This window comes from Panulirus ornatus, chromosome 54 (genome assembly GCF_036320965.1).
Source record: "Panulirus ornatus isolate Po-2019 chromosome 54, ASM3632096v1, whole genome shotgun sequence".
Taxonomy (NCBI): Eukaryota; Metazoa; Arthropoda; class Malacostraca; order Decapoda; family Palinuridae; genus Panulirus; species Panulirus ornatus.
In genome coordinates, this window is record NC_092277.1 from 7,951,522 (window position 1) to 7,964,745 (window position 13,224).

Sequence of the window (13,224 nt, forward strand, 5' to 3'; positions counted from 1 at the left end):
CATCTCTCTCAATCCACATTCAGTTTTACCCATAACAATCTCGAGTTTACTTTATTACACTCGATCACATACTCGCACAACTCCTGTTTCAGGAGTAGTGCTACTCCATCCTTTGCTCTTGTCCTCTCAACGACCCCTGTTTTTACTCTCAAGACATTCCCAAACCACTCTTCCCCTTTACCCTTGAGCTTCGTTTCACTCACAGCCAAAACATCCAGGTTTCTTTCCTCAAACTAACTACATATTACTCCTTTTTTCTTTTTTTAATCTTGGTTACATCCACACACATTTAGACACCCCAGTCTGAGCCTTCGAGGAGGATGAGCACTTCCCGCATGGCTCCCTCTTCGCTTTCCCCTTTTAGAAAGTCAAAATACAAGGAGGAGAGAATTTCTAGCCCCCCTCCCGTCCTTTTTAGTCACCTTCTACGACACGTGAGGAATGCGTGGAAAGTATTCTTTCTCCCCTATCCCCAGGGATATATATATATATATATATATATATATATATATATATATATATATATATATATATATATATATATATATATATATATAGGGGATAAGAGTGAGTGCTCAAATTACAGAGGTATAAGTTTGTTGAGTATTCCTGGTAAATTATATGGGAGGGTATTGATTGAGGGTGAAGGCATGTACAGAGCATCAGATTGGGGAAGAGCAGTGTGGTTTCAGAAGTGGTAGAGGATGTGTGGATCAGGTGTTTGCTTTGAAGAATGTATGTGAGAAATACTTAGAAAAGCAAATGGATTTGTATGTAGCATTTATGGATCTGGAGAAGGCATATGATAGAGTTGATAGAGATGCTCTGTGGAAGGTATTAAGAATATATGGTGTGGGAGGCAAGTTCTTAGGAGCAGTGAAAAGTTTTTATCGAGGATGTAAGGCATGTGTACGTGTAGGAAGAAAGTGATTGGTTCTCAGTGAATGTAGGTTTGCGGCAGGGGTGTGTGATGTCTCCATGGTTGTTTAATTTGTTTATGGATCGGGTTGTTAGGGAGGTGAATGCAAGAGTTTTGGAAAGAGGGGCAAGTTTGAAGTCTGTTGGGGATGAGAGAGCTTGGGAAGTGAGTCAGTTGTTGTTCGCTGATGATACAGCGCTGGTGGCTGATTCATGTGAGAAACTGCAGAAGCTGGTGACTGAGTTTGGTAAAGTGTGTGAAAGAAGAAAGTTAAGAGTAAATGTGAATAAGAGCAAGGTTATTAGGTACAGTAGGGTTGAGGGTCAAGTCAATTGGGAGGTAAGTGTGAATGGAGAAAAACTGGAGGAAGTAAAGTGTTTTAGATATCTGGGAGTGGATCTGGCAGCGAATGGAACCATGGAAGCGGAAGTGGATCATAGGGTGGGGGAGGGGGGCGAAAATTCTGGGAGCCTTGAAGAATGTGTGGAAGTCGAGAACATTATCTCGGAAAGCAAAATTGGGTATGTTTGAAGGAATAGTGGTTCCAACAATGTTGTATGGTTGCGAGGCGTGGGCTATGAATAGAGTTGTGCGCAGGAGGATGGATGTGCTGGAAATGAGATGTTTGAGGACAATGTGTGGTGTGAGGTGGTTTGATCGAGTAAGTAACGTAAGGGTAAGAGAGATGTGTGGAAATAAAAAGAGCGTGGTTGAGAGAGCGGAGGAGGGTGTTTTGAAATGGTTTGGGCACATGGAGAGAATGAGTGAGGAAAGATTGACCAAGAGGATATATGTGTCGGAGGTGGAGGGAACGCGGAGAAGTGGGAGACCAAATTGGAGGTGGAAAGATGGAGTGAAAAAGATTTTGTGTGATCGGGGCCTGAACATGCAGGAGGGTGAAAGGAGGGCAAGGAATAGAGTGAATTGGATCGATGTGGTATACCGGGGTTGACGTGTTGTCGGTGGATTGAATCAGGGCATGTGAAGCGTCCGGGGTAAACCATGGAAAGCTGTGTAGGTATGTATATTTGCGTGTGTGGACGCATGTATATACATGTGTATGGGGGTGGGTTGGGCCATTTCTTTCGTCTGTTTCCTTGCGTTACCTCGCAAACGCGGGAGACAGCGACAAAGCAAAAGAAAAAAAAAAAAGAAAAAAAAAAAAAAAATATATATATATATATATATATATATATATATATATATATATATATATATATATATATAAATATATATATATATATATATATATATATATATATATATATATATATATATATATATATATATATATATATATATTTCTTTCAAACTATTCGCCATTTCCCGCATTAGCGAGGTAGCGTTAAGAACAGAGGACTGGGCCTTTGGGGGAATATCCTCACCTGTCCCCCATCTCTGTTCCTTCTTTCGGAAAAATTAAAAAAAATAGAGAGGGGAGGATTTCCAGCCCCCCGCTCCCTCCCCTTTTAGTCGCCTTCTACGACACGCATGGAATACGTGGGAAGTATTCTTTCTCCCCTATCCCCAGGGATATATATATATATATATATATATATATATATATATATATATATATATATATATATATATATATATATATATATATATATATATTATTTATTATACTATGTCGCTGTCTTCCACGTTAGCGAGGTAGCGAAAGGAAACAGACGAAAGAAAGGCTCAACCCACCCACATACACATGTATATACATACACGTCCACACACGCACATATACATACCTATACATCTCAACGTATAAATATATATACACACACAGACATATAGATATATACACATGTACATAATTCATACTGTCTGGCCTTATTCATTCCCGTCGCCACCCCGCCACGCATGAAATGACAACCTCCCCCACCGCATGTGCGCAAAGTAGTGATGTGCGCAAGGTAGCGCTAGGAAAAGACAACAAAGGCCACATTCGTTCACACTCAGTCTCTAGCTGTCATGTATAATGCACCAAAACCACAGCTCCCTTTCCACATCCAGGCCCCTCAAAACTTTTCATGGTTTACCCCAGACGCTTCACATACCCTGGTTCAATCCATTGACAGCACGTCGACCCCGATATACCAGATCGTTCCAATTCACTCTATTCCTTGCACGCCTCTCACCCTCCTGCATGTTCAGGCCCCGATCACTCAAAATCTTTTTCGCTCCATCTTTCCACCTCCAATTTGGTCTCCCACTTCTCGTTCCCTCCACCTCTGACACATATATCCTCTTTGTCAATCTTTCCTCACTCATTCTCTCCGTAAGACCAAACCATTTCAAAACACCCTCTTTTGCTCTCTCAACCACACTCTTTATTATCACACATCTATCTTATCCTATCTATCTATTGTACACGCCTCGTAACCATATAACATTGTGGGAACTACTATTCCTTCAAACATACTCAATTTTGCTTTCCAAGATAACGTTCTCGACTTCCACATTTTTAACGTTCCCAGAACTTTCGCCCCCTTCCCCACCCTATGATTCACTTCCGCTTCCATGGTTCCATCCGCTGCCAAATCCACTCCCAGATATCTAAAACACTTCACTTCCTGTTTTTCTCCATTCAAACTTACCTCCCAGTTGACTTGTCCCTCAACCCTACTGTACTCTATAGTACCCTACTGTGCTCTTATTCACATCTACTCTCAGCTTTTTTCTTTCACACACTTTACCAAATTCAGTCACCAGCTTCTGCAGTTTCTCACACGAATCAGCCACCAGCGCTTCATCATCAGCGAACAATAACTGACTTACTTCCCAAGCTCTCTCACCCACAACAGACTGCATACTTGCCCCTCTTTCCAAAACTCTTGCATTCACCTCCCTAACAACCCCATCCATAAACAAATTAAACAACCATGGAGACATTACGCACCCCTGCCGCAAACCAACATTCACTGAGATTCAATCACTTTCCTCTCTTCCTACTCGTTCACATGCCTTACATCCCCGATAAAAACATTTCACTGCTTCTAACAACTTGTCTCCCACACCATATATTCTTAATGCCTTCCACAGAGAATCTCTATCAACTCTGTTTACCAAATCATTCTCCCTAACTCTCTCACTTTGCACACCCTATATCTGCTACTCTATCATCAAACACATTCAACAAACCTTCAAAATACTCTGTCCATCTCCTCACATCACCACTACTTGTTATCACCTCCCCATTAGCCCCCTTCACTGATGTTCCCATTTGTTCCCTTGTCTTACGCACTTTATTTACCTCCTTCAAAAACATCTTTTTATTCTTCCTAAAATTTGATGATACTCTCTCACCCCAACTCTCTTTTTCACCTCTTGCACCTTTCTCTTGACCTCCTGCCTCTTTTTTTTTTTATACATCTCCCATTCATTTGCATTAATTGCCTGCAAAAATTGTCCAAGTGCCTCTCTCTTCTCTTTCACTAATCATCTTATTTCTTCATCCCATCAATCACTACCCTTTCTAATCTGCCTATCTCCCACGCTTCTCATGCCACAAGCATCTTTTGCGCAAGCCATCACTGCTTCCCTAAATATATCCCATTCCTTCCCCACTCCCCTTACGTCCTTTGTTCTCACCTTTTTCCATCCTGCACTCAGTCTCTCCTGGTACTTCCTTACACAAGTCTCCTTCCCAAGCTCACTTACTCTCACCACTCTCTTCACCCCAACATTCTCTCTTCTTTTCTGAAAACCTCTACAAATCTTCACCTTCGCCTCCACAAGATAATGATCAGACATCCCTCCAGTTGCACCTCTCAGCACATTAACATCCAAAAGTCTCTCTTTCACGCGCCTATCAATCAACACTTAATCCAATAACGCTCTCTGGCCATCTCCCCTACTTACATACGTATACTTATGTATATCTCTCTTTTTCAACCAGGGTACTCCCTATCACCAGTCCTTTTTCAGCACATAAATCTACATGCCCTTCACCATTTCCATTTACAACACTGAACACCCTATGTACACCAATTATTCCCTCAACTGCCACATTACTCACCCTTGCATTCAAATCACCTATCACTATAACCCGGTCTCGCGCATCAAAACTAGTAACACACTCACTCAGCTGCTCCTACACACTTGCTTCTAATAATCTTTCTTCTTATGCCCAGGTGCATATGCACCAATAATGATCTATCTCTCTCCATCCACTGTCGGTTTTACCCATATCAATCTAGAGTTTACTTTCTTACACTCTATCACATACTCCCACCACTCCTGTTTCAGTAGTAGTGCTACTCCTTCCCTTGCTCTTGTCTTCGCACTAACCCCTGACTTCACTCCCAAGACATTCCCAAACCACTCTTTCCCTTTACCCTTGAGCTTCGTTTCACTTAGAGTCGAAACATCCAGGTTCCTTTCCTCAAACATACTACCTATCTATCCTTTTTCTCGTCTTGGTTACATCCACACACATTTAGGCACCCCAATCTGAGCCTTCGAGGAGGATGAGCACTCCCCGCATGACTCCTTCTTCTGTTTCCCCTTTAAGAAAGTTAAAATACTAGAAGGGGAGGGTTTCTAGCCACCCGCTGCCGTCCCCTTTAATCGCCTTCTACGACACGTGAGGAATGCGTGGGAAGTATTCTCCCCTATCCCCTATATGTATATATTGATTTTTTTTTATTTCATTATACTTTCTCGCTGTTTTCCGCGTTAGCGAGGTAGCGCAAGTAAAAAGACGAAAGAATAGCCTTACCTACCCACATACACACACGCACATATACATACCTATACATTTCAACGTATATATATATATATATATATATATATATATATATATATATATATATATATTATATATATATATATATAATATATATATATATATATATATATATATATATATATATATATATATATATATATATATATATATATATATATATATATAATTCATATTTGCTGCCTTTATTAATTCCGTCGCTACCCCGCCACACATGAAATGACGGCCCCCTTCCCCCGCATGTACGCGAAGTAGCACTAGAAAAAGACAACAAAGGCCACATTCGTTCACACTCAGTCTCTAACTGTCACGTATAATGCACCGAAACCACAGATCTCTTTCCATATCTAGGCCCCACAAAACTTTCCATGGTTTATTCCAGACGCTTCACATGCCCTGGTTCAATCCATTGACATTACGTCGACCCCGGTATACCACATCGTTCCAATTCACTCTATTCCTTGCACGCCTTTCACCCTCCTGCTTGTTCAAGCCCCCATCGCTCAAAATGTTTGTTACTCAATCCTTTCATGTCCAATTTGGTCTCCTACTTCTCCTCTTTCCCTTCGCCTCAGACACATATATCCTCTTTGTTAATCTTTCCTCACTCATTCTCTCCATGTGACCAAACCATTTCAGTACACCCTCTTCTGCTCTCTCAACCACACTCTTTTTATTATTACACATCTCTCTTACCCTTTCATTACTTACTCGACCAAACCACCTCACACGACATATTGTCCTCAAACATCTCATTTCCAAGACATCCGCCCTCCTCCACACAAACCCATCTCTAGCTCACGCCTCGCAGCCATAAAGCATTGTTGGAACCACTTTTCCTTCAAACATACCCAATTTTGCTTTCGGAGATAATGTTCTTGCCTTCCATACATTTTTCAACGCTCCCAGAACTTTCGCTCCCCTCCCTTACCCTGCGACTCACTTCTGCTTCCATGGTTCCATCCGCTGCCAAATCCATTAACAGATATCTAAAACACTTCACTTCCTCCAGTTTTTCTCCATTCGAACTTACCTCCCCAATTGACTTGTCCGTCAACCCTACTGTACCTAATAACCTTGCTCTTATTCACATTTACTCTCAGCATTCTTCTTTCACACACTTTACCAAACTCAGTCACCAGCTTCTGCAGTTTCTCAACGGAAGCAGTCACCAGCAATGCATCATCAACGAATAACAACTGACTCACTTCCCAAGCCCTCTCATCCACAACAGACTGCATACTTGCCTCTCTCTCTCTACAAAACTCTTGGATTCACCTCCCTAACAACCCCATCCATAAACAAATTAAACAACCATGGAGACATCACGCACCCATGCCGCAAACCAACATTCACTGAGAACCAATCATTTTCCTCTCTTCCTACTCGTACACCTGCCTTACATCCTCGATAAAAACTTTTCATTGGTTCTAACAACTTGCCCCCCACACCATATAATCTTAATACCTTCCACAGAGCATCTCTATCAACTCTATCATATGCCTTCTCCAAGATCTATAAATGCTACATACAAATCCATTTGTTTTTCTAAGTATTTCTCACATACATTCCTCAAAGCAAACACTTGATCCACACATCTTCTACCACTTCTGAAACCACACTGCTCTTCCCCAATCTGATGCTATGTACATGCCTTCACCCTTTCAACTAATACCCTCCCATACAAATATCCCAGGAATACTCAGGAAATTTATACCTCTGTAATTTGAACATTCACCTTTATCCCCTTTGCTTTTGTACAATGACACAATGCATGCATTCCGCCAATCTCAGGCACTTCACCATGAGCCATACATACATACATTGAATATCCTCACCAACCAGTCGACAACACAGTCACCCCCTTTTTTAATAAATTCCACTGCAATACTATCCAAACCTGCAGCCTTTCCGGCTTTCATTTTCCGCAAAGCTTTCGCTTCCTCTTCTCTCTTTACCAAATTATTATCCCTTGACCCTCTCACTTCGCACACAACCTCGAGCAAAACACCCTATATCTGCCACACTATCACCAAACACATTTAACAAACCTTCAAAATACTCACTCCATCTCCTCACATCACCAGTATTTGTTATTACCTCCCCATTAGCCTCCTTCACTGATATTTCCATTGGCTTACACACTTTATTTACCTCCTTCCAAAACATCTGTTTATTCTCCCTAAAATTTAATGATACTCTCTCACCCCAACTCTCATTTGCCCTCTTTTTCACTGCTTGCACCTTTCTCTTGACCTTCTGCCTCTTTCTTTTATAAATCTCCCAGTCATCTGCACTATTTCCCTGCAAAAATCGTCCAAATGCCTCTCTCTTCTCTTTCACTAATAATCTTACTTCTTCATCCCACCATTCACTACCCTTTCTAATCTCCCCACCTCCCACACATCTCATGCCACAAGCATCTTTTGCGCAAGCCATCATTACTTAACTAAATACATCCCATTCCTCCCCCACTCCCCTTACGTCCTTTGCTCTCACTTATTTTCACCCGCCTATCAATTAACACGTAATCCAATAACGCTCTCTGGCCGTCTCACCTACTTAAATACATATACTTATGTATATCTCTTTTCAAAACAGGTATTCCCAATCACCAGTCCTTTTTCAGCACACAAATCTAGAAGCTCTTCACCATTTCCATTTCCACCAATGATTCCTTCAACTTCAACATTACTCACCTTTGCATTCAAATCACCCATCAGTATAACTCGGTCTCGTGCATCAAAACTGCTAACACATTCACTTAGCTGCTCCCAAAACACTTGCCTCTCATGATCTTCTCTTGCCCAGGTGCATAGGCACCAATAATCACCCATCTCTCTCCATCCACTTTCAGTTTTACCTATATCAATCTAGAGTTTACTTTCTTACACTCTATCACATACTCCCACAGCTCCTGTTTCAAGAGTTGTGTTACTCCCTCCCTTGCTCTTGTCCTTTCACCAACACCTGACTTTACTCCCAAAACATTTCCAAACCACTCTTCCCCTTCACACTTGAGCTTCGTTTCACTCAGAGCCAAAACATCCAGGTTCCTTTCTTCAAACATACTCCCTATCTCTCCTATTTTCTCATATATCTATATCTATCTATCTATCTATCTATCTATCTATCTATATATATATATATATATATATATATATATATATATATATATATATATATATACCGTTTTTTCTTTCTTTTCTTTCAAACTGTTCGCCATTTCCCGCATTAGCGAGGTAGCGTTAAGAACAGAGGACTGGGCCTTGAGGGAATACCCTCACCTGACCCAATTCTCTGTTCCTTCTTTTGGAAATTTAAAAAAAAAAATGAGAGGGGAGGATTTCCAGCCCCCACCTCCCTCCCCTTTTAGTCGCCTTCTACGACACGCAGGGAATACGTGGGAAGTATTCTTTCTCCCCTATCCCCAGGGATAATATATATATATATATATATATATATATATATATATATATATATATATATATATATATATATTTTTTTTTTTTTTTTTGCTTTGTCGCTGTCTCCCGCGTTTGAGAGGTAGCGCAAGGAAACAGATGAAAGAAATGGCCCAACCCACATGTATATACATGTGTATGTATATTCACATGTATATACATACGTCCACACACGCAAATATTCATACCTACACAGCTTTCCATGGTTTACCCCAGACGCTTCACATGCCCTGATTCAACCCACTGACAACACGTCAACCCCGGTATACCACATCGATCCAATTCACTCTATTCCTTGCCCTCCTTTCACCCTCCTGCATGTTCAGGCCCCGATCACACAAAATCTTTTTCACTCCATCTTTCCACCTCCAATTTGGTCTCCCACTTCTCCTCGTTCCCTCCACCTCCGACACATATATCCTCTTGGTCAATCTTTCCTCACTCATTCTCTCCATGTGCCCAAACCACTTCAAAACACCCTCTTCTGCTCTCTCAACCACGCTCTTTTTATTTCCACACATCTCTCTTACCCTTACGTTACTTACTCGATCAAACCACCTCACACCACACATTGTCCTCAAACATCTCATTTCCAGCACATCCATCCTCCTGCGCACAACTCTATCCATAGCCCATGCCTCGCAACCATACAACATTGTTGGAACCACTATTCCTTCAAACATACCCATTTTTGCTTTCCGAGATAATGTTCTCGACTTCCACACATTCTTCAAGGCTCCCAGAATTTTCGCCCCCTCCCCCACCCTATGATCCACTTCCGCTTCCATGGTTCCATCCGCTGCCAGATCCACTCCCAGATATCTAAAACACTTTACTTCTTCCAGTTTTTCTCCATTCAAACTTACCTCCCAATTGACTTGACCCTCAACCCTACTGTACCTAATAACCTTGCTCTTATTCACATTTACTCTTGCCTTTCTTCTTTCACACACTTCACCAAACTCAGTCACCAGCTTCTGCAGTTTCTCACATGAATCAGCCACCAGCGCTGTATCATCAGCGAACAACAACTGACTCACTTCCCAAGCTCTCTCATCCCCAACAGACTTCATACTTGCCCCTCTTTCCAAAACTCTTGCATTCACCTCCCTAACAACCCCATCCATAAACAAATTAAACAACCATGGAGACATCACACACCCCTGCCGCAAACCTACATTCACTGAGAACCAGTCACTTTCCTCTCTTCCTACACGTATACATGCCTTACATCCTCGATAAAAACTTTTCACTGCTTCTAACAACTTGCCTCCCACACCATATATTCTTAATAGCTTCCACAGAGCATCTCTATCAACTCTATCATATGCCTTCTCCAGATCCATAAATGCTACATACAAATCCATTTGCTTTTCTAAGTACAAAATGGAAAAAGGTGAGAACAATGGAAGTAAGGGGAGTGGGGGAGGAATGGGATGTATTTAGGGAATCAGTGATGGATTGCGCAAAAGATGCTTGTGGCATGAGAAGAGTGGGAGGTGGGTTGATTAGAAAGGGTAGTGAGTGGTGGGATGAAGAAGTAAGATTATTAGTGAAAGAGAAGAGAGAGGCATTTGGACGATTTTTGCAGGGAGAAAATGCAATTGAGTGGGAGATGTATAAAAGAAAGAGACAGGAGGTCAAGAGAAAGGTGCATGAGGTGAAAAAGAGGGCAAATGAGAGTTGGGGTGAGAGAGTATCATTAAATTTTAGGGAGAATAAAAAGATGTTCTGGAAGGAGGTAAATAAAGTGCGTAAGACAAGGGAGCAAATGGGAACTTCAGTGAAGGGCGCAAATGGGGAGGTGATAACAAGTAGTGGTGATGTGAGAAGGAGATGGAGTGAGTATTTTGAAGGTTTGTTGAATGTGTTTGATGATAGAGTGGCAGATATAGGGTGTTTTGGTCGAGGTGGTGTGCAAAGTGAGAGGGTTAAGGAAAATGATTTGGTAAACAGAGAAGAGGTAGTAAAGCTTTGCGGAAGATGAAAGCCGGCAAGGCAGCAGGTTTGGATGGTATTGCAGTGGAATTTATTAAAAAAGGGGGTGACTGTATTATTGACTGGTTGGTAAGGTTATTTAATGTATGTATGACTCGTGGTGAGGTGCCTGAGGATTGGCGGAATGCGTGCATAGTGCCATTGTACAAAGGCAAAGGGGATAAGAGTGAGTGCTCAAATTACAGAGGTATAAGTTTGTTGAGTATTCCTGGTAAATTATATGGGAGGGTATTGATTGAGAGGGTGAAGGCATGTACAGAGCATCAGATTGGGGAAGAGCAGTGTGGTTTCAGAAGTGGTAGAGGATGTGTGGATCAGGTGTTTGCTTTGAAGAATGTATGTGAGAAATACTTAGGAAAAAAAAAAAAAAAAAAATATATATATATATATATATATATATATATATATATATATATATATATATATATATATATATATATATATATATATATATATATATATATAAATCCCTGGGGATAGGGGAGAAAGAATATTTCCCACTTATTCCCTGCGTGTCGAAGAAGGCGACTAAAAGGGAAGGGAGCGGGGGGCTGGAAATCCTCCCCTCTCGTTTTTCTTTTTTTTTTTAATTTTCCAAAAGAAGGAACAGAGAAGGGGGCCAGGTGAGGATATTCCCTCAAAGGCCCAGTCCTCTGCTCTTAACGCTACCTCGCTATCGCGGGAAATGGCGAATAGTATGAGAAAAAAAAAAAAATATATATATATATATATATATATATATATATATATATATATATATATATATATATATATATATATATATCCCTGGGGATAGGGAAGAAACTATACTTCCCACGCATTCCTCACATGTCGTAGAAGGCGAGTAAAGGGGACGGGAGCGGGGGGCTAGAAACCCTCCCCTCCTTGTATTTTAACTTTCTAAAAGGGGAAACAGAAGAACCTGGATGTTTTGCTGAGAATGAAACGAAGCTCAAGGGTAAAGGGGAAGAGTGGTTTGGGAATGTCTTGGGAGTAAAGTCAGGGGTTGGTGAGAGGACAAGGGCAAAGGAAGTAGTATCACTACTGAAACAGGATTTGTGGGAGTATGAGACACAGTGTAAGAAAGTAAACTCTAGATTGATATGGGTAAAACTGAAAGTGGATGGAGAGAGATGGGTGATTATTGGTACTTATGCACCTGGTCATGAGAGGAAAAATCATGAGAGGTGTTTTAGGAGCAGCTGAGTGAGTGTGTTAGAAGCTTTGATGCACGAGACCCGTGTTCATTATTGTAAATGGAAATGGTGAAGAGCTTGTAGATTTGTGTGCTGAAAAAGGACTGGTGATTGGGATTACCTGATTTAAAAAGTGAGAAATACATATGTATACGTATATATGTAGGAGAGATGGCCAGAGAGTGATATTGGATTACGTTTTAATTGATAGGCGCGTGAAAGAGAGACTTTTGGATGATAATGTGCTGAGAAGGTCTGAAGGGATGTCTGATCATTATCTTGTGGAGGCGGAGGTGAAGATTTGTGGAGGTTTTCTGAAAAGAAGAGAGAATGTTGGGTAAAGGAGTGGTAAGAGTAAGTGAACTTGGAGAGGGAACTCGTGTGAGAAAGCACCAGAAGAGAGAGAGTGCAGAATGGAAAAGGGTGAGGGTAAATGATGAAAGCGGAGTGAAGGAGGAATGGAATGTACTGAGGGAAGCAGTGATGGCATGCGTGAAAGATGCTTGTGGCATCAGAAAGGTGGGACGTGGGCAGATTAGAAAGGGTAGTGAGTGGTGGGATGAAGATGTAGGATTGTTAGTAAAAGAGAAGAGAGAGGCGTTTGGACGTTTTTTGCTGGGAAGTAGTACGAATGACTGGGAGATGTAAAAAAGAAAGAGGTAGAAGGTCGAGAGAAAGGTGCAAGAGGTGAAAAAGAGGGCAAAGGAGAGTTGAGATGAGAGAGTATTGTTAAATCTTAGGGAGAATAAAAAGATGTTTTGGAAGGAGGTAAATAAAGTGCGTAAGACAAGGGAACAAATGGGAACTTCAGTGAAAGGGGCTAATGGGGAGGTGATAACAAGTAGTGGTGATGTGAGAAGGAGATGGAGTGAGTATTTTGAAGGTTTGTTGAATGTGTTTGAT